General features: G+C 37.3%; 1 protein-coding gene across 2 annotated transcripts in view; it reads left to right on the top strand.

The window, feature by feature from the left end:
- Window positions 1–22,429, top strand: part of WDR70 (WD repeat domain 70) — a 267,755-nt gene that overhangs the window by 52,765 nt on the left and 192,561 nt on the right. The gene's annotated exons all lie outside the window — the stretch shown is intronic.

Raw genomic sequence — 22,429 nt, 5'->3', positions numbered from 1 at the left:
CCAGTATCTCCAATGATTGCTGTATTTAAAATAGCTCTGATGATTTAAAATAGTGATATTCATCTTGAGTTAGTATGATGACCTTTTGAAAATGTACATAAAATATGTTGTTTATATCCCTTTTTCCCACATAATAGTCTCTCAGTACATAAAGGGATTATGCTTTCCTTCTATCTTTCCAGCTATTAGGTGACTTGTTCAGGACTATCCAGTGCCTTTTTTTTTTTAAATTTGTATGTACCAGGTCTTAGTTGCAGCATGTGGGATCAGTTCCCTGGGTTCCCCAGGGATCGAACCCAGGTCGCCTGCATTGAGAGCGTGGAGTCTTAGCCACTGGACCACCAGGGAAGTCCCTATTCAGTGTTTTGTTAATAATCAGCTCTGAAGAGAATACATGTCTCATGAATTTCAAGCCAGTGCTCTATTATTTATTAAAATGTGTCATTTGCTACACTGTTATAATTGAAAATGCAGAAAGAAGCCAAGAATAAGCCTATTTTCTCTTCTGCAATTAAATTGTTGCATCCTGTATGTAATTTTGAGCTATCAAGGTTTAGATGGGAAGAAATAGAATTCTTGACAACATATAAAATTAATATAAAACTCTAAAATTCAAGCTTTTAGAAAAATTTTAGGAAAGGCAGAGGAACCAGAGATCAAATTGCTGACATCCACTGGATCATGGAAAAAGCAAGAGAGTTCCAGAAAAAAATCCATTTCTGCTTTTATTGACTATGGCAAAGCCTTTGACTGTATGGATCACAATAAACTGTGGAAAATTCTGAAAGAGATGGGAATCCCAGACCACCTAACCTGCCTCTTGAGAAATCTGTATGCAGGTCAGGAAGCAACAGTTAGAACTGGACATGGAACAGCAGACTGGTTCCAAATAGGAAAAGGAGTACATCAAGGCTGTATATTGTCACCCTGCTTATGTAACTTGTATGCAGAGTACATCATGAGAAACGCTGGACTGGAAGAAACACAAGCTGGAATCAAGATTGCTGGGAGAAATATCAATAACCTCAGATATGCAGATGACACCACCCTTATGGCAGAAAGTGAAGAAGAACTAAAAAGCCTCTTGATGAAAGTGAAAGAGGAGAGTGAAAAAGCTGACTTAAAGTTCAACATTCAAAAAAATGAAGAACATGGCATCTGGTCCCATCACTCCATGGGAAATAGATGGGGAAACAGTGGAAACAGTGTCAGATTTTATTTTGGGGGGCTCCAAAATCACTGCAGATGCTGACTGCAGCCATGAAATTAAAAGACGCTTACTCCTTGGAAGGAAAGTTATGACCAACCTAGATAGCATATTGAAAAGCAGAGACATTACTTTCCTGACTAAGGTCTGTCTAGTAAAGGCTATGGTTTTTCCAGTGGTCATGTATGGATGTGAGAGTTCGACTGTGAAGAAGGCTGGACGCCGAAGAATTTATGCTTTTGAACTGTGGAGTTGGAGAAGACTCTTGAGAGTCCCTTGGACTGCAAGGAGATCCAACCAGTCCATTCTGAAGGAGATCAACCCTGGGATTTCTTTGGAAGGAATTATGCTAAAGCTGAAACTCCATTACTTTGGGCACCTCATGTGAAGAGTTGACTCATTGGAAAATACTTTGATGTTGGGAGGGATTGGGGGCAGGAGGAGAAGGGGATGACTGTGAATGAGATGGCTGGATGGTATCACTGACTCAATGGACATGAGTCTGAGTGAACTCTGGGAGTTGATGATGGACAGGGAGGCCTGGCGTGCTGCGATTCATGGGGTTGCAAAGAGTCGGACACGACTGAGCGACTGAACTGAACTGAACTGAACTGAAAATTGCAAATGTTATGTGAATATTACTCCTTTAAATCATGACAGCTATTTAACTTTGCCATCACTTGCTCCTGATTGCTAAGTAATGTGAACTGTCTCTGCTTTTTATGATTTTTTTTTTGACTGTGCATATATGGTAAGTTGCTTCAGTCGTGTCCAACTCTGTGTGATCCTATGGACTGTAGCCTGCCAGGCTCCTCTGTCCGTGGGATTCTCCAGGGAAGAATCCTCCATGAGATTCTCCAGGAGAGAATCCTGGAGCGGGTTGCCATTTCCTCTTCCAGGAGATCTTCCCAGCCCAGGGATCAAATCTTTGTTCCCTGCAGTTCCTGGCATTGGCAGGCAGACTCTCTACTGCTGAACCACTGGGGAAGCCTTTTATTGACTCAGTGTATATTTTATATTTTATTTACCTATTCATCTATAATTCACTTTTTACTGTAAATAATTTCAAATGGAGAGACACATAGATTAGTATAATAGCCATCTATTCTACCTAGATTTAGCAGTTATAAATATTTATTTATTTATTTCAGCTATTTTTTGTAATTTTTGAATTATTTAAAAGTGAAGACACTGTTTTTATATGACAAAACAGAGACAGACTCATGGATGGGGAGACTCCACCAGTGAGGAGTGGGGAGAGGGGTAACATAGGGGTATGAGATTAAAGGGATTCAGACTACCGTGAATAAGATAAATAGACAACAAAGGTATATTGTATAGCATAAGGAAATATAGCCATTAGTTTGTAGTAATTTTAAATGGAGTATAATTCATAAAATATTGAATTGCTCTGTTATATACCAAAAACTAATATTAAAAATCAACTATAATATTAAAAAAAAACACAGACCTTTCACTTTGAAATACTTCAGTGTGTTCCCTTTAAAATGACAGATGCTTTCTATGTAAATGTAGTTCCATTATTACTTTTAACAAAATTCTTTAGAATTCCTCAGTATTTCTAATTAACATTCCGTATTTAAATTTCCTCATTTGCTCTCAAAATGTGTTTTAATGCTGGTTTGTCAGACATGGATCAAGTAATACACAACACATCTTTTTTGTACCTCTCTTACTTATCTTTTAATCTACAGTGACCCTTCCTTAACCATTTTCATTCCCATAACTTTGTTAAAAGACAGGTCTAGTTGTCCTCTATAAGATTTTTCCTTCCTGAGTTTCTAATTGCTTCCTTTTGATATCATCTAAGTTTTTTCTTTATCTCCCCTATTTCCTATAGAAGATCCAAAGGCTTGCTTATAATCCATATTGTCTTAATATCATGTGGCATGTATTATCTGGTTGTTTTCACTGTTAGTGACTAGAAATTAAGACTGATCCCTGGGGTAAGTTGGAATATCTGATTCCTCCATTGTAAAGTTAATATTACATACTTGAGATAGGCAAGAACTTTGTGGGAAAATACCTTGGTACCACGTTAATATCCAGATTCTATTTATCCTTTCAGTTAATAAGTTTGGCATCCATTGATTATTCATACCTGAATCATTTATTTTGTTTCATTGAGTACTGCAAGATAGTGGTTTTCTAATTCTGCTATTTCATCTACTTTTACTTGTTGGCACTCTTCTAAAAGAAGTACTTTTTCTTCAGTAACTGATATTAATTGATTCCCCTGAAACACAATTCCTGCTGAAGACTCAGGATAAATGCTTAGTTATTACCCTTTTATTACTCATTTTTAGCTTATACATTAGTGTTGTTAAATGAGTTGTTGCTATTGGTGATGATGATTGTGTTTTTTTTTCTTTTCCAATTACCGGTATTTATGATTTTAAAATTTTCCTGTGTTTCAGTCAGTTGGAGTCATTTTTTTTTTTAATGTGTAAGTTGTCCAAGATTTGGCCAGTGGGAGTCCCTGATTGCTATGTTTTGACATGACCTTATTAGTCTTTAAAAGCTTACTTATTATCCTAGCACATGCCTTTCCAAGTCCCAGAGTAAGGATTTTTCCACAGACAGCTGTTTTGTTATGGGAGTGGTATTCAAAGACTAAATCTGGTTGCTGCACATGTTCACTGATATTGGGGTATCATTACTTCTTGACCTTTTCAGTTGAAAGAGGTGAAAAATATAGGTATGTGAGCTCAAATGTAGAGGCCATTTGATATTTCCAGTTCAAAATTTTAGTAAACTTTTAATTGCAGAATATTTTTTAATTTACAGAAAAGCTATAAGGTAGTCTAGAGTTCAAGTACACCCCTAACCCAGTTCCTCTTATTATTAACATCTTACATTACCACATCACATTACACCTGTAACAGTTAAGCCAAGGTTGGTGCATTACCATTAGCTCAACTCTAAACTTTCTTTGGATTTCAGTTTTTAAAAACCAATATCCCTTCTAAGATACTACATTACGTATAGTCTTCAGGTCTGTCTAGTATCCTCTGGTTTATAATAGTATCTCAGTCTTTCCTTGTTTTTCATGACCTGGACAGTTTTGAGGTGTACAGGACAGGTATTTTGTAGAATATCATTTGATTTGTTATTATCTTTTAAATGATGTCTTTTTCATGGTTAGACTGAGGCTATGGGTTTTGGGGCTGAATATCACAGAGGTGAAGTGCCCTTCTTAACACATTTCAGAGGTACATGCTGTCATGTTTTTAAGATTTCTCCACTGTAGCGTTACTTTTTCCTCACTTTTCCATATGCCATTCTTTGGAAGCAAATCAATAAATGCTGCTCACATTTGGAAGAGTGGAAAAATTATGCTCTACCTCCTGGAGGGGATGATAATTACATAAAACACTTGGAATTCTTCTGTAATGGTCAGATCTTTGAGTTTTGCTAATTGCAAATTTGATAAATGTGCAATAAGTCTTAATTAATAACTTGATAAATATTGCAAGAAGCAGACTTTGGTGTGCCATTAGAAACCCTTGCTAAACAACTTTTTAGATGAAGTTGTTCACTCATATGAGAATCTATGCGTACCAGTTACTCAGCTGAGTCCTTCTTTTGTCACTCATCTGCATTATTTCTATTTTATCTGCCAAGAAAACTTGAGGGAATCTGTTTTCAAAATATAAAAGCACAGTATGCTGTTTTCAGACCACCTCCTCACCTGTAATAAAAGATGTCAGAATTTGGCTGATATTCAAGAGGCAGCATTATGATGAATAAGTGGGTGTCAAAGATGTATTCACACCCAGAGGAGCCCCAGAGCCATTCAGGAGGGGAGGCAGAAGTTCTCAGTTTAGGGGTGAGCCTGAGGCAAGGTGTTCTGGATTTGGGGCACCTCTGATGAATTTCACCAAAGGACTGATGCTGTAATATTATTAGCCTCATTCTCACTCTCCTGGGACACCTTGAAAAGAGTGACGTTAAATGTTTTCTTGATCTGCCAATATAAAAATCAAATTAAAAAAAACACTTTTGTTGTTCACCTTCTTTATGAGGCATCCTTTGGTATTTTGAAGTCATTTAACTTTGTTTTGGACTTTTGCCCCATATCAGTATTAGGTTTATGGATCTCTAGTTTCTAAAGTCGTCTTTTGTCATTTAGTGAAAATCAGTATCACATTTTCTCTGATCCAATCTGCTAGTCACTTTTTACTTTCTTTGTTTCCTCACAGATTCTTAATAATTATGTATTTATATAGATTTAAAAATTATTGATAGAATCCTTAAGATCACAAACCCTTCTGTTGTATTCTCTGTAAAAAAATATAGATGAAGTAAGACTTTCCATAAAATATTGAGAATTTTTGAATCATTTCAGTTCAGTTCAGTTCAGTTGATCAGTTGTGTCTGACTCTTTGTGACCCCATGAATTGAATCATTTAGATAGTGCAAAATAATAATTTCTTTTTTTTTTTAAGAATTTCTTATCTTCAACCCACTTAAAGATGACTACTCTCTATTCTCTTCTTTTGAAAACATTTTTATTAATGAAGTACTACATAAAGTTATGTTTTCATTCAGAAATTAAAACATTTCAGATAAAACTAAGTTCTTTCTTTATCATCTTCATTTTAATCTTTTCCCCAGGTTTTATTACTGTTTTCATTGTGTTAAATTCTTTGAGGTTTTTTTATGCAGTTATCAACAAATATCAAATGTATATATCAAAAAATAAGTACCTTTTATATTTATTTTCATAAATAGTATAAGGTGGTTGTTATTCCATAATTTTTTTCCCCACTCACAATATTGCTTGGAGATTTTTTGTATCACTGCATGTATACTGCTATATTCTTTCTAAATGCTACATAGCATATTATGTATAATTTACCATAGTTAAGTGGTTTTAAAGCTTTAATTACTATCAGAACCATATGAAGGGCTTGTTAAAATATTAAGTGCTATGCCTTACTTTAGAGTTTCAAATTCTTTAGGTTTGGGGAGGCTAAGAATTTATATCTCTAACAAGTTCCCACATGCCACCTTGATCTGGGGACATACTTTGAACACCACTACACTGATTAGCTATTCTCCCCTTGATGGACTTGATGGTTGTGGCAACTTTCTTACTATTCCAAATAAATGATGAAATGATTACCTCTATACCTCATTGGTCATATGTGTAAATCGAGTGTTTCTCAAGATCAGATCGGAGAAGGCAATGGCACCCCACTCCAGTACTCTTGCCTGGAAAATCCCATGGACAGAGGAGCCTGGTAGGCTGCAGTCCATGGGGTTGCTAGGAGTCGGATACAACTGAGCGACTTCACTTTTACTTTTCACTTTCATGCACTGGAGAAGGACATGGCAACCCACTCCAGTGTTCTTGCCTGGAGAATCCCAGGGACGGGGGAGCCTGGTGGGCTGCCGTCTCTGGGGCCTCACAGAGTCGGACACGATTGAGGCGACTTAGCAGCAGCAGCAGCAGCAGCAAGATCAGATAGCAAGAAATGAAATGCCTTTTGTGTACATTTTAAAATGTTGACATTGTCACATAACTCTCTTTTGATTATCCATTTTGTGAAATGTCACATGGGTTTATCCTTGGGAGACAAGGAGGCAATACAACTGTGTATTTTGTTGTCTGTGCATAAATTAAGTAACATATGTGCAGTGACCAATCAGTGACAGACTTTGAAACGTGCTGTGATTGGCAGTTGATGAGGATGCACAGTTCTACTTGTATAGTGATTTTTGGACTGACATGCTAGTAGCAAAGTTTGTACTTTATGAGGTTACTCAGTTAGTATACTGTAGTAACTGAAATTTTTGAGCTGTGTTGTTGGGATCTGGTATTATTTATCTAAACCATGGCAACTGAAATTCATGCATATCAGAACCATGTAAAACAAGGGTTGCCTTTATTTGATATGAAAAATAAAAAGGAAACTCAATGGGTCATACAGAATGAGGTTTTTTTTATTGTTGAAAATAAATTATGTCCCTCTACTATGATCTTCTTGTCTGCTAATGATTAACAAGGTTAATGATTCATTTGGAAACTTGTAAGCCTGGTGTCTTGCTTTAAGTTCTGGATAATAGTCAATAAAGTGTTTTTTAGTCAGATGTAACATAATTCAATTAATAGTATTGATTAAAGTGATTATGCATTTACATTCACTTTTGAGAAAACTTTTTGCAGTTTTGTTACTGTACCATAATGGTTTTCAAGAGTTCATCATTTGTGTCAGATGTTCAACCTTTTCAAGTGGATAAATTCTATTTTTTCATCAGGTGATTATTGTTTTAAAATTGCTATTTTAATAGATGTTAAAATAAATTTCCACTTAGAAAGTCCACCAAAGACTCATAACTGAAAACGCAGTTATTTTTGGTCATGCATTATAGAGACTTTCTTCCCAAAGCATTCTGTGAATGGACGCTTACTGGAACCACTCAATTGTATGAACATTCAGTGTGAAGTGAGACAGCCCTGCATGCATACTTCAGTAATTTCTCAGACTTTGCATAATTACAGATTTCTCAAACTGGGGTTTATGGATGTATTTTCAGAGGCTCATTAATTCTCTTCATTAATTTAAAAAATTTGTTCATTTTCCTGTTGATGATCATTTAGTACAACCCTAATGCCTACATTTGTTTACCTTTGTGTTTGAAATCATCTGGGCTCAAATGCTACTTTCACTTTTTGCCATGGCCTCATGAGAAAGGAGCAGAGATAAGGAGGCAATACAACTGAATCCTTTATATAAATGATAAAAGCAAAGTGAAAACTTGTTTTGTCATAAAGTGTTATATGAACAAAGTTTCAAAGTAGTTATAATAGAGACAATTGGTGGGAAGATTGAGTCATCACTATAACTCAGTACAACAGTGATGTGCTGTGCAGGCAGCAAGCATTCATTAACTTGTTCATCTGATGGCAGATGAGAGGACTATGGCAGATGGATATAATCAGTTTATCTCAACAATAGAGAAGTTGTTTCATTCTTTATAATATTGTTTCAGCAAACAGCATCTTAAAATTAATTTGAATTTCTTTGGTTCTTTTGTTTTAGTATTTACTTTAAAAAATTCACTTTATTGAGGTTTAATTTATATACCATAAAATCCACTCATTTTAAGCCTGCAGTTCAGTAGTTTCTAACAATGGGATTGTAAAACCGTCACCACAATCTAATTATCATCACTCTAAAAACAAACCTCTTTCCCATTGTGGTCACTGTCCATTTCCACGTCCAGCCTTAGGCAGCCACCCGTCTGCTTTATAGGTGTGCTTTTTCTGGATGTCTCAGATAAATGGAACCATATGTGATCTTTTGCATCTGGCCTCTTTTCCTTAGCAGAATATTTTTGAGGTTCACCCACGTTGTAGCATACATCAGGACTTTTGTTCCTTCTTATGGTTGACTAGTATTCTTTATATATAAGTGTGTGTATGTATACATACATATATACATACATATATATATATATATAGAGAGAGAGAGAGAGAGAAAGCATATTTTGTTTGTCCATTCACCGTTTGGTGGACGTTTGGGTTGTTTCTAGTTTTTGGCTATTGTGAATAATGCTGCTATTGAACATTTGTGTAACAAGTCTTTTAATGGGCATATGTTTTCATTTCTTTTAACATAAATTGGGAATTGCTAGGTCATAATGTAAATCTATATTTAACATATTAATAACTTGAAAACTGTTTTCCAAAGTGGCTATACCATTTTAAATTCCCACAAGCAATATAGAAGGTTCCAGTCTTTCTACATTCTCACCAACCATCCCCCCCACCCCCATGCTATGCAGCTTGTGGGATCTTAGTTCCCTGAAAGTGAAGTTGCCCAGTCATGTCAGACTCTTTGCGACCCCATGGACTATAGCCTACTAAGCTTCTCCGTCCATGGGATTTCCCAGGCAAGAATACTGCAATGGATTGCCATTTCCTTCTCCAGGGGATCTTCCCGGCCCAGGGATCGAACCCAGGTCTCCCCCATTGTAGGCAGACGCTTTACCTTCTGACCCACCAGGGAAACCCCTGACTGGTGATTAAACCCAGGGCCCTGGGCAGTGAGTCCTTAACCATTGGACTAACCATTGGTTACCAGCATTTGTATTTGTCTTTATCATTCCTGTGGGTGTGGAGTGATCAGTATTTACTTTTAAATTCATTGCAAATCTACGCTTTGATAAGAGTTGTTAGAAAAAGGAGCCTCATTATATATTCACACTCAGTCTTGCATAACAAGCTTTTATTTATTTGCAACTAATCTTGGGTATCATCAATAGGAAAGAAAACGTTACAAGACAACTTCATTTGTAGAGTTAGTGCACGTGTGTGTGCTCAGTCACTTAGTCGTGTCCGGGTCTTTGTGACCCCATGGACTATGCCTGCCAGGCTCCTCTGTCCTTGGGGGTTCTTCCAGGCAAGAATACTGGAATGGGTTGCTATACCCTCCTCCAGGGGATCTTCCTGACCCAGGGACTGAACCTGCATCACGTGCATTGCAGGTGGATTCTTTACTACTGAGCCAAGAGTTAGTAGGTTAATTAAATCACGAAAGTTATTCTTGGTATGTCAGGATAGTCCTGGGAATGACAAGACTTTCTTGTGGTTTACTAATTAGAAAGGAGGTTGTTGATATGATCTGTGTAGAGGTCCGTGTGGGATTGTGTGCATCACCAGAAAGCTTTACTGTGAGGTGAAAGATGTGTGGGAAAGCACAGTTAATATTCTTTGATATATATACTGTGTACCTGAATATATTGATATTTTCAGATATTTTCACTGTAATATTATATAAGCTTAAGGAACTTTTTTTTTTTGCTTAATTTCCTGGGTTTCTGTTAACCCTCTCTATCATCAAGTTACACAATTTGTATATTTTATCTCATTGACTAGAAACCAGTGACCTCTGAGTTGTGTCTCAGATGTCAGTAGCTCTTCAAAAAGACCTTTCCTAATAATCCTGTTAAAAGTAGCTCGTCTCCCCCCCTCTCTACCACCACCCACTCTATGCACTGTTCTGATTTGTTTTCTTTATAGTACTTACCATTAGCAGAAATGACCTGTTTTTTATATTTGTTTGCTTGTATTCTAATACCTGGAATAGTGCCTGGCATATAGTAGGAACTAAATCACTCCGTGGGAAACAGATGGGGAAACAGTGGAAACAGTGGCTGATTTTATTTTTCTGGGCTCCAAAGTCACTACAGATGGTGACTGCAGTCATGAAATTAAAAGACGCTTACTCCTTGGAAGAAAAGTTATGACCAACCTAGATAGCATATTGAAAAGCAGAGACATTACTTTTCCAACAAAGGTCCGTCTAGTCAAGGCTGTGGTTTTTCCAGTGGTCATGTATGGATGTGAGAGTTGGACTGTGAAGAAAGCTGAGCGCTGAAGAATTGATGCTTTTGAACTGTGGTGTTGAAGAAGACTCTTGAGAGTCCCTTGGACTGCAAGGAGATCCAACCAGTCCATTCTGAAGGAGATCAGCCCTGGGATTTCTTTGGAAGGAATGATGCTGAAGCTGAAACTCCAGTACTTTGGCCACCTCATGCGAAGAGCTGACTCATTGGAAAAGACTCTGATGCTGGGAGGGATTGGGGGCAGGAGGAGAAGGGGACAACAGAGGATGAGATGGCTGGATGGCATCACTGACTCGATGGATGTGAGTCTGAGCGAACTCCGGGAGTTGGGGATGGACAGGGAGACCTGGCGTGCTGCGATTCATGGGGTCGCAAAGAGTCGGACACGACTGAGCGACTGAACTGAACTGAACTGAATTATTCATTAAATAAGAAATAAATAATGGAATGCTTTCATATTTTTCTCCACAAATTTCTTTTTGTATAGAATAAGAAGGCATTTCCACCAAGATGCACCCTCCGTTTTTTTCAAAAGGAAAGGAAGTATAAAAATTTTCCAGCAAAATTGAAAACTTTTAACTTGAACCATATCAGTTCAGGGTAAATAAGGAATCAACAGTTTTGAAATCTCTGGCTCTGCATTGTTATGATGCATTGGGCTTCAGGTCTCAGGTTGGTGTGTTTCGCTCTTTATGAGCTAAATAATATGTAATCTCAAGGTAACTGCTTAATGAATTTTATTGCATCTTACCATTTCCATTCATTTTATATTAAAAGTGAGTGCCACTGAACTGTGATTTCTACTTTTTAAAATGGCATTTGTAGTCCTTGGCATATATCTGTTAGTTTCTTTTTTTGATTAAATAGTTCCAGAGTTCAAAGAAAAAAAAAATTGACCATTAACTAATATTTCGTCTTCCTGAGTGAATGCTTGATTCAGCAATGTAAAACTATCACGAGAAATCATAATGGGTGAGTCATTGCTCTAGCCATTGGGCATGATGCTCTGCTTAAGTAGCTGACCTTGTGTCCTATCTGTCAGTTATTGTGGAGGTAGAAAGAAGTTTCATTACTCTCCCAGACTTCTGTCGAAATATGTTCCCTCCCTCTTTCTTTTCTATAGCAAACTGATTTATATTAAATTCACTTCTTCAACTAGTCTAGGGTCAATGTACATGACGGATAAGAGCAAAGACTCAGTGTCATAGAAATCTGCATTTGAACTCTGCTTTTACCAATTCATTTTCTGTGTGACTAGGCAAGTGTGATCACTTTGACCCTTGCTTTCTTTCCCTGCAAAATAGAATGAATAATTCCATTTCTTTGGGTTGTGATAATAATTAATGAATATGCAAAATGTGTGGCCCAGTGCTTGGTGCTCAGTAATGCACTGTAATTATTAGCTGTTATTATCTTAGTATTGTTTAGCATGAAGGAATTTCAGTACACAGACTCACACATTGTTATCTTTTATGTATTACTTCCCATTACTAAGATTTTGTTAGTATCCTAAGATTGGATTGTATCTCTAAACATTTAGGCTATTTAAGCTATTGTCTGTCCTAATTTTCTTTTAGGCTTACTGGCTATCCAGATCTTTTCTTTCTTTTCCATTTCCCTTTTCTTTTTTCTGACCTAGTTCTCTTTATCTTCTTTTTTTTTTTTTTTTTTGCTATAATCTGTGAGAATCTTTTAAATCAGTCTACGTTACTAATTTCTTACTATTTTGATTTAGTTTTTTATGGCTTTTAATGAACTTCTAAAGGTCATTAGCTTTTTAAGACTCATATTTATTGGGGTATAATTTATATACACCAAAATTCATCATTTTTAAGTGTACAGTTTTATGAGTTTGGGGAAATGCATGGTCATATTATCACCACCATCATGTGGTAGTGGTGATAATATGACTAAGCACAAGTTATAAAATGCTTTCGTTATCCCAGAGGGTTCCTTCTAGCGACTTTGCAGTCTTTCCTGTCTCCTGACCCTTAGAAAACCACTGGTCTGATTTTGTTGTTGCCTCTACCAACAGTGTTTCCCCCATTTTATTGTTCTGTAGTAGTCTATTATATGAATATACAACAGACAGATTATCTGTTCACCAGCTGATAGACATTTGGATTGCTTCTAGTTTCTAGGTATTATGAGTCAGGCTGCTATAAACATTTCCATATAGATCTTTTTGTAGATAGATGTTTTAATTTTCTTGCGTAAATACCTAAGAGAGAATTGCTGGACCATATGCATTTTGGGTGTTAACTTTATAAGAAATTGCTTAACTTTTCCAAAGTGCTGAATCATTTTTAATTTCTTAGGAGCAGCATATAAGGATTCTAGTCATTTCATGCTTACCTACACTTGGTATTATCAATATTTTTAAATTTAGCCATTCTTTTCCATGTGTAGTGTTATATGCATGCATGCATGCTCAGTTGCTTCTTTTGTGTCCGACTCTTTGCGACCCTATGGACTGTAGCTCTCCAGGCTCCTCTGTCCATGGGATTCTCCAGGCAAAAATACTGGAGTGGTTTGCCATGCCCTCCTCCAGGGGATTTTCCCCACCCAGGGATCAAACCTATGTCTCCTGTATTGCAGGCAGATTTGTTACCGCTGAGTCACTGGGGAAACCTGTAGGTGTTGTATAGTTGAGTTTTAACTTAAATTTTCCTGATGACTGGTTGAGCATCCTTTTATGTTCTTATTTGTGCTATTTTCTTTGGTGAAGTGTCCAAATCTTTTTTTCCATGTCTAAAATTCAATTGCTTTTCTTGGATTGGTTGATAAAGTTCTTTATAAGATATGTTTATCAGAAATATTTCCTCTCAGTCTGTATTTTGCTTTTCATTTTCAGGATAGTGTCTTTTGAAGAGCTGCTTTAATTTGCTTTTAAATATCCCTGTATGTCCTTGTCTATTTTCTGCCTTTGTTAGTATAAACCATATTTTCTTGAAACTTTTTTAGATAGGAGGATTTCCACAAATATTTATTAAATGAAAAATAGTATTCAAACAAATCTGATTTTTGTAATATATGGCTTATATATTTCTGTCTTTCTGTTACAAAGGAAAGTTTAAGAGATTCCATCTTGGGATTGGACATAAAATTAGATAGGAGTAGTGAAGAATTTCTACTTTCTCTAATATGGCAAAACAGCATGAATTGCTTTTATAATTAAAAAGGTATGTTATACTTTAGAAAACAAAAGCTAACATAGGCAAAATTAAATGACAAATTATAAGCTCATGAAAAGTTGACATACATTTTGAAAGCAGTGGAGTGCTAGCTATACATAATACACGAGTTTCTACAAATCAATAAAGAGAACTATTTGAAAATTAAAATTTTCAAAGAAAACAACAGATAACAGCAGAAGAAATGCAACTGACCAATAAACATTATACTCAACTTCTCTAAGAATTGAAGGAAAAAAACTGAAAATTCGCCTGTAACATGGGCAAAGATGAAACAGATCTCTATTATCCTATGTAGCAAGAAGACAAATTTGGGGAGAAAGAAGGGGTGGGATATCAATTATTAAGCTGTTTTCCTAAAGAACAATTTGATAGTATCTGTCAAGATGTAAAATGTAAACTGTGTTGATAAGATCTGGAGAAATAAGCACTTTCAGGCATTGTTGCATGGAATGTAAATTAGTTCCATCCTATGGAGGGCAATTTGGTGTTATCTTCCAAATTATAAACACGGATACATACTCTTTGACCCAGGAACCCAATTTAAGGAGCTTCTCTGACAGATATATCCACACATGGAAATGACCAAGGAATCCTGTTCCTGCTTAGTCGTTCAGTCATTTTTCAGTTCACTCTTTTTGACCTCATGGATGGTAGCCTGCTAGGCTCCTCTGTCCATGGGATTCTCCAGGCAAGAATGCTGGAGTGGGTTGCCGTTTCCTCCTCCAGAGGATCTTCCTGACATTGAACCCCCATCTCCTGTGTCTCCTGTATTGCAGGCAGATTTTTTACCCACTCAGCCATTAGGGGAGCCCAGGGACAAGTTTATTGGAGAAGGAAATGGCAACGCACTCCAGTATTCTTGCCTGGAGAATCCCAGGGACAGAGGAGCCTGGTGGGCTGCCATCTATGGGGTCGCAGAGTTGGACATGACTGACGTGACTTAGCAGCAGGGACAAGTTTATTATTGCAGCATTGTATACGATAGCAACAGATATGCTTTCTTGAATTTTGTTTTTACAATGCAACAATGACAGTCTGAATATGTGCTCATTTTCCTTAAAAATTTTTATATGTAGGTATGTTCTTTGTCTTTTATGCTATACAACAACTGTTAGCAAACTGTGGTCCTGCAAAGTCGCTTCAGTCATGTCTGACTCTTTGTGACTCTGTGGACTGTAGCCTGCCAGATTCCTCTGTCCATGGGATTCTCCAGTCAAGAATCTTGGAGTGGGTGCCATGCCCTCCTCTAGGGGATCTTCCTGACCCAGGAATTGAACCCGTATCTCTTAAGTCTCCTGTATTGGCAGGCAAATTTGCCTGCCAAATTTGGTTAAAGGGCCAAATCTAGTTCCTGGCTGGCTTTTTTTTTTTTTTTTTGTATATACTGGAGTATAGGTGGTTTCCCAGGTGGCGCTAGTGGTAAAGAACCCACCTGCCAGTGCACGAGACATAAGCAACACAGGTTCAATCCCTTGGAGAAGGAAATGGCAACCCACTCCAGTATTCTTGCCTGGGGAATCCCATGGACAGAGGAGCCTGGTGGGCTTCAGTCCACAGGGTCTCAAAAGAGTCGGACGTGACTGACGCAGACAGTAAAGAATTTGCCTGCAATGCAGGAGACCAGATTGGATCCTCAGGTCAGGAAGATCTCCTGGAGAAAGGAAAGGCTACCTACTCTAGTATTCTTGCCTGGAGAATTCCATGGAGGAGCCTGGTGGGCTACACTTCATGGAGTCGCAAAGAGTTAAACACGACTGAGAGACTAAACACAAGAGTTGGTTTTGGCCTTTTTTTTTTTTGGCACTTGAACTAAAAATTATACACTGTTAAAAGATTGTAAAACAGAATTCAACGAGAAAGAATACGTGACAGAGATTGTATATGGCCTGCAGAGCTTAACATATTTTCAATCTGACCCTTTATAGTGAAAGTTTGAGATCTCATGTCTAGAATCTCTTCCTTGTTATTTTAGTCCCCTTGCCTGGTGACAGAGAGGCTGTGAATAGATTCTTCTTGAGTTTTCTCACTTCCTTAAGGAATAGCTTGTAGCTAGTGGAGCAAACCTATGGTCCAAGGGAGTTTCAAGGGGCTTGGGTCTAGGAGTAATCCTCTCAAGGAAGTTTCCACTTCACGTGTTGCATATTCTGTTTTCCAGGAAGCTATTTTGTTAGAGTTCTGACTAGTTGGTCCATTTTCGTTTTGTCAAGCCCTGTGTCATCTCTTGAGCGTCATTTTTAGCTGCTAGCGGCCTAATGTGATAACCGTTTTCATAAGGGCAATCTTTCTACTTTGAGAATGTATTTCCCTATGAATTCTTGATTTGTGGGATATTTTCCACATGAGGCTGTTGTACTCTTTTGGGGAGGTATTTTTCTAATCACTCTAGTCCTTTTCTGTAAAAATTTCTGGGTAGTTTCTATCTTTCAGGTCTTTCAGTTTCTAATTCTGATATTTCTACCTATTGTTATGTTTTTTGAGGTTATTTCTTTTGATGTTTGGACTAGGGAAATTTAATGCATAACTTGGCAGCTATTATTTGTACACGTCTTCTATAGCTTTTCTTTTTAAGGAGGACCTTTTTTTTTTTTTCTTTTTTTTAGTATTTAGTGATGTATTTGGCTGTGCTAGGTCTTAGTTGCAGCATGTGGGATCTTCAGTCTTCCTTGTGTGATGTAGAGCATCTTTTTTTTTTTTTTTTTTTTTTTAGTTGTGGCATGCAGAATTTTTATTTGCAGCATGCAAGATCTTTTACTTGTGGTTTGTTGAATCCAGTTTCTGGACTAGGGTTTGAACCCTGGCCCCCTGCATTGGAAGCATGGAGTCTTAGCTGCTGGACCACCAGGGAAGTCCCAAGGACCCTGTCTTTATATATTCCTTTTGTTCTGTCTTCAGGTTCTCCCCTACACTGACATTTTAACATTCTTGGGTGATCTTTCAGAAATCCTTAATTTCTAGTCTTATGTTTTTATTCTTCTCCTAAAACTTCAAAGGACTTTATAGTTGTCATTATCTTTCTGTCTGACTTCACAGCATGAAGTTTTATTGCAGTTAGTTCATTGTCCCCACTTTCTCCCTTCCTTCCCCTGTACTTGGTCCTTTCTTCATCCTTACCTATACTCCATGTGCTTCCAATTTCTTCCAGATTCCTCCTTCAGGATTCAACTCAAGCATCTTCCTTGCTTAAATCTCACTTAGAGCACTGCAGTAGTCTCTTTTCCCCCACTATACCTGCCAAACTGCTTAATACAGTCCTGATGCATTTTTACTGAAATTTATGAATGCTTTGCCATGATTTGTAAAATCCTATGTGATCTGGCCCCTGCCCACTTCTCTTTTTTTCAGTTTGCTTCAACAAAATGGCTGAGGGATTTTACACAAGACTTTTTTCCTGCTTAGAATGCTCTCTCTATGGCTTGCTGCCTGCTCCCTATTCACAAACATGGTTAGCTTCTTTGTATGCTTAAATTCCACCAAAATGTTGCTTTTGTAGAGAGGCCTAAACTAGGGCTCTCCCATTGTTGCTCCCTCAACACCTTTTATTCTTTGTTAAATGATGAGCTCCTGTTGTTCTGCTATTAGAATTAAGACTTGAATTATTCTTAACATAGCATAAAGAAAGCTGTGAGGAATAATTAGAGCAAGGACTTAGTTTTTGCTAATCATCCTCATTGGTTGGCTGTTCTTGATTGTATTTCTCTAATCCTCGGAAGATACGAAATGTACTGTTTAAATATTTAGGTTCATTGTCTTTTACCATGGAGCTTGCTTGTGAAATCATATAAAATCATGAAACTTACAATGCACTTGAACGACAGTAATTTCATCATATTTATAAGTAAGAATATACATTTTAATGGGAGAGTTATTGATTAACTTTAGTGTTTATTCCTGGATAGAAGTTTTCTGTGGCCTTAGTTTTGTTTGACAGATATATTATTTTGTAAAGTTACTACTGGCTTCCTAACATTTAGTATATTAAGCCAGTAGGTGATAGAGTCCTAATTAATTTTGCATTGGAAATCTCCTCTTTAGTATAAAAGCTAAAATGTTGAAGTAGCTGGATATTTATTTCAGCATGGAATAAATCGGTGTTTTTTGATATTCTCATACAGAAACCTTTGATAGTCTTGTCTCGTGTTTCTCACTTTCTTGTCCTGTTCCAAGCACTAGATAATATATTTTACATACCTGGAAGGAACAGACAATTTCATCCAATTCTGTAGGAAGACGGCATGCCAATCTGAAACTACATTTTCTCTATTATTGCCTTACATTTTCAAGAACATAGTAGTAGTTATATTTGGCATAGCGCTTGAGTTTTGTGAGTGGGTGCAAAAAATGAAAAAAGATGTAAGGATATTTCTCTTGAACACTTTGGTTAATAGTAATTAAAACACATGTGAAACTTACACTAACTTGTCGTAATAAATTTGAAATATTCCATGTATTTGATTCAAATGTATTCATTACGGTTAGCCATCAAGATTTTATACCCCTCAAATAATCTTAAAGAGCCCTTGGAAGTAAAGAAGTAGTAAAAATAGCAACTACTTATTTCATATACTGTACTAGCAGCACATAAATGTGTCTTATTTTTAATCTTCATCTCAATCCTGTAAGTATTATTTCTCCAGGTTTTTCAGTGGAGGAAACCAGGACTCCTCAACGGTATAAAGCCCATACATGAACGCTATCTCTGGAGCTTCTCTGCATAGCGCTGTCTTCTAGTTCCATCTACTAATTTGGAAAGAAATGGGGAGACTGAGTCTTGCAAAGCCAAAGGGCTTGCTCGTCGTCACACAGCTAGTTAGCAATAGAGTGAGGACTTGGATCGCTGGCCTCCTGACTCACATTCCGGTGCGCTTTTCACTATATCAGGACACCTTGGCTCCTGAGCCCCAAGTGACAGCCCCAAACAGCTGTGTTTATCTGTCTTGCATGTCCCAGCTTGTTTTGCTAGCAGAGCAAAAACTACTTAAAAGGATCCTCAATCTTCACCTCCCCACTCCCCTCCACTTATACTCGTATATTCCCACTTGCCCCATGAATAACTTCACAGAAGGAATTGTGCAATGTCACTAAGCCTTCCTCTGGTGTCAGAGTTACTCCCTGAGAGAACATTCACTTCCTTATGACTCCAGTTTACTGTCAGATTGCCTTTCCCTTTCCCTCTCTTCTCTTTGATCGGAATCTTAGTTGTTTAGGCAGGAATTTGAGGAGCAGATGTTACGCCCCTTGAACAAGCCCTTTAATTCTCCTTAGTACTGTGTCTAATGATTCTTAATCCTGTCCTTTTAACTCTGTGGCTAGCAGAATTAAGAGCAAAGTGGGCCAGGAATGGTGAGCTTGATGCCGAACATTTCATTTCAGTGTTGGCAAAGAGAGCACATAAAATGAGACAGAGGGAAAATGTTAGGCTTTCTTGTGAAACTAAGATGAATATTACTGTGGAATTGGTAGGATTTTGTATTTCCCTCCAAATGTGAATAGAGCAATTTGGCAGAGTAGATAGCCAGAGAAATGGAGCCACTGACCTGTCTCCACTACCCTGTCTTCTTAAATTTTGCTGCGTTCTTCAGATTTTCATTTCCCTTTGGAAACAAAAATGGTTCACCAGAAAAAAGAAAAGTTATTGCTTAAAGTGCTTGATCTTTCATGGTTCTTGAAGAAAATTAACTGTCTCCAAATGGGAATACTGTTAAGAAAGATACACCCTGTGATCTAATTGGTTCATTCTTTTCTCTCTTTATAGACTTCGGTTTAGCAGTCTTGGCTGACTAATCATCGAAATTCTGACCTGTTTGTTCATATATTTAAAAAATTGGACTAAATGGCCTATAGCTTTCTCAGTTCCTGATTAATCACTTGAGATTTTGGCAAGTCAGAGGCTGATTAAGAGAGAGAAATCACAGTAATTTGAACAGGGAAAGCGTACTATAAAGAAATACTAACTGTATCATGGGATTGGTGTAATGAGGGATTGGCTACTAAGAAGTAAAGTGAACTCTGAAGAATATAGGGATAACAAATAAGAGAAGCAGCCTTACTCCTAGCACATAGGATGTTTAAGAAAGAGGCTTCCAGGATTGAGATTTAGACCTTATTTGAGAGGGCAAGGCTGTGGCTCACTAAATGATAAAGACGTTTCTGTGACAGGAGTACTTGCCAGAAACTCGGTTCACCTGATCACTCTGATATAAAACTGTCTGAGGGAAGTACTGGGGAATCTCCTGGGTGCTACTGTCTACTGATTGCTGTGCGCTTCACAAGCCTGGTCTTGGAGCAGCTGCCCCATTGGCAGAGGTTGGAGACTGGAGAAGCCATGTGTGGTGTAGGAACCCACCAAGAGGAACACACAAGCTCCAGGGAGGAAAACCCCTTTCTCCTGCAGTGCCTTTCCAGCACTCTCTAAGGACAAGACTTAGCATCATGCCAACTGGCACAGGGAAATTATTTAAAGGGCTCAAATCCATTTTTGCAGAGCAAGCAGTGAAGGGTGAATTTGGAGTTGAGGGACTAAATGAATAACTGACACATTTGGTCAAACAAGTGACCTTATATTTTATTAGTATTGATGCCTACTTACAGACTTAATTTGAATCTGGGACTCTGGTCAGAACTTGGCTGAGGACCTCGTTTTTTCCCAGTATTTCAGAAAGGAAGTCATGAGGCCAGAGAGACTTTTCTTTTATAGGAAGGAGGGGCCCTGGGAGTGGCCTCACCTTCGCTTTCGTAGCTTCCTTTGTCATGAGCATCTGGTTTGGGTACTTCAGTTTCTCATCTACCTCGATACACTGATCTTGGGGATTGTGGTGAAGTTCCTCACGTTGTCGCATATTATAACCTCAGAGCTCACTCAGATCTTTGTTTGCATTATCTTTGCCATTGGAATCAGTACTCTGAATTTGTACATTAAGAATGACTTGTTGCAGAATAAATATTTCAGAAACTATCAGCTAGCATTTCATCATTTTACCAGAAACAGCATAAATTTTGAGCAGCAGTTTCTAGTTAGTGGTGGCTGTGGATAAAAGCAGTTTCATTGGTAAATATCTGATTTGGATTTGGTAACCAACCAGGAGGAATAACCTTACTCAGGCCTAACTAGACATACAGGAATTCTAACTTTTTGTGTATATTCTATTTTTAGAAGATACAGTTATTATGAGTTAATAGTTTTTTTTTTAATGAAATAACCTATTTATTTCTCAGCCTTAAAATTATACACTTAGAAAGTAAATTGGACTAAATGACCTAACATTTTGTTAAAATTGTTTTACTGTTGAAGCCAATTTTATTTTGAGTTTGACCTGTTAGGATAAATCAAGGAATTTAATTAATTTTCTGACAACAGAATTACATGGATAGAGGACACTATAGCCGAATACAGCTTTTTAAAAAAAGTGATCATTTTTATCTTTGATAGAGAAATTTTATATTTTGGGCTTTGATTATTAATTTGATTCTCTACCTGTTTTTTAAAATTAAAATATAGTTGATTTATAATATTAGTTTCAGTTTTATTAGATAGTAATTCAATATTCTTATAGATTATATACCATTTAAAGTTATTGTAAAGTATTGGTGCTCTTCCCTGTGCTGTGCAATATATATATAGTACATATATCCTCACATCTTATTTATTTTATAGACAGTAGTTTGTATCTCTTTATCCTCTGCCCCTATCTTGCCTGTCTTCTCATCCCTCTTCCCACTGGTAGCCATGAGTTTGTTCTTTATATCTCTTAGTCTGTTGCATTATATTTATTTGTTTTATTTTTAGATTCCAAATACAATTGATAACATATAGTATTTGTCTTTCTCTGTCTGACTTATTTCAGTAAGCATAGTACCCTCTTGGTCTCTTCATGTTGTTGCAAATGGCAAAATTTTACTCTTTTTTATGGTTGTTACGTGTGAGTGTGTGTGTGTGTGTGAGTGTGTGTGTGTGTACACTCTAGAATTCCTTGAGAATTCTTTCTACTAGGTTTCCCTGATGGCTCAGTAGTAAAGAATCCACCTGCCAATGCAGAAGATGCAGGTTCTATCCCTGGGTTGGAAAAATCCCCAGGAGAAGGAAATGGCAACCCTCTCTAGTATTCTTATCTGGGAAGTTCCATGGACAGGGGAACCTGGCGGGCTATAGTCCATGGGGTCACAAAAGACCTCATGGTTTATGTTGAGTCCATGGGGTCACATAACTTAGCAACTAAATAACGAGAAATATAAAAATTTACCTTGTCATTTAATTTATTAATAATAGTTATTTAAAATTCTATGGCTTGGCTTAGAAGTTCAGTATCTAGTTCTCCCAATTTCTGTGAACCTAAATAATAATTTCTTTCCTTTCATTAACCTCTAGCTGAAATTTAGCACTTCCTTTAATTGTGAAAGCAGACAACAAAGTCACAGGTACACCTGAAGATTTCAGATATTTTCGTAACATGTTACCATTGTTACAGATGCTTCCTTGGTTGCTCAGATGGTAAAGAATCTGCCTGCAGTGCGGGAGACTCAGTTTCGATCCTTGGGTGGGAAAGATCCCCCAGAGAAGGGAACAGCTACCCACTCCAGTATCCTTGCCTAGAGATTTCCATGGATAGAGGCTGTAGTCCATGGGGTTGCAAAGAGTTGGACATGACTGAGC

Source organism: Capricornis sumatraensis, chromosome 18 (genome assembly GCF_032405125.1).
Source record: "Capricornis sumatraensis isolate serow.1 chromosome 18, serow.2, whole genome shotgun sequence".
Lineage (NCBI taxonomy): Eukaryota > Metazoa > Chordata > Mammalia > Artiodactyla > Bovidae > Capricornis > Capricornis sumatraensis.
Note: the sequence above shows the minus strand (reverse complement) of the source record. Positions and strands in the feature narration are given on the sequence as shown.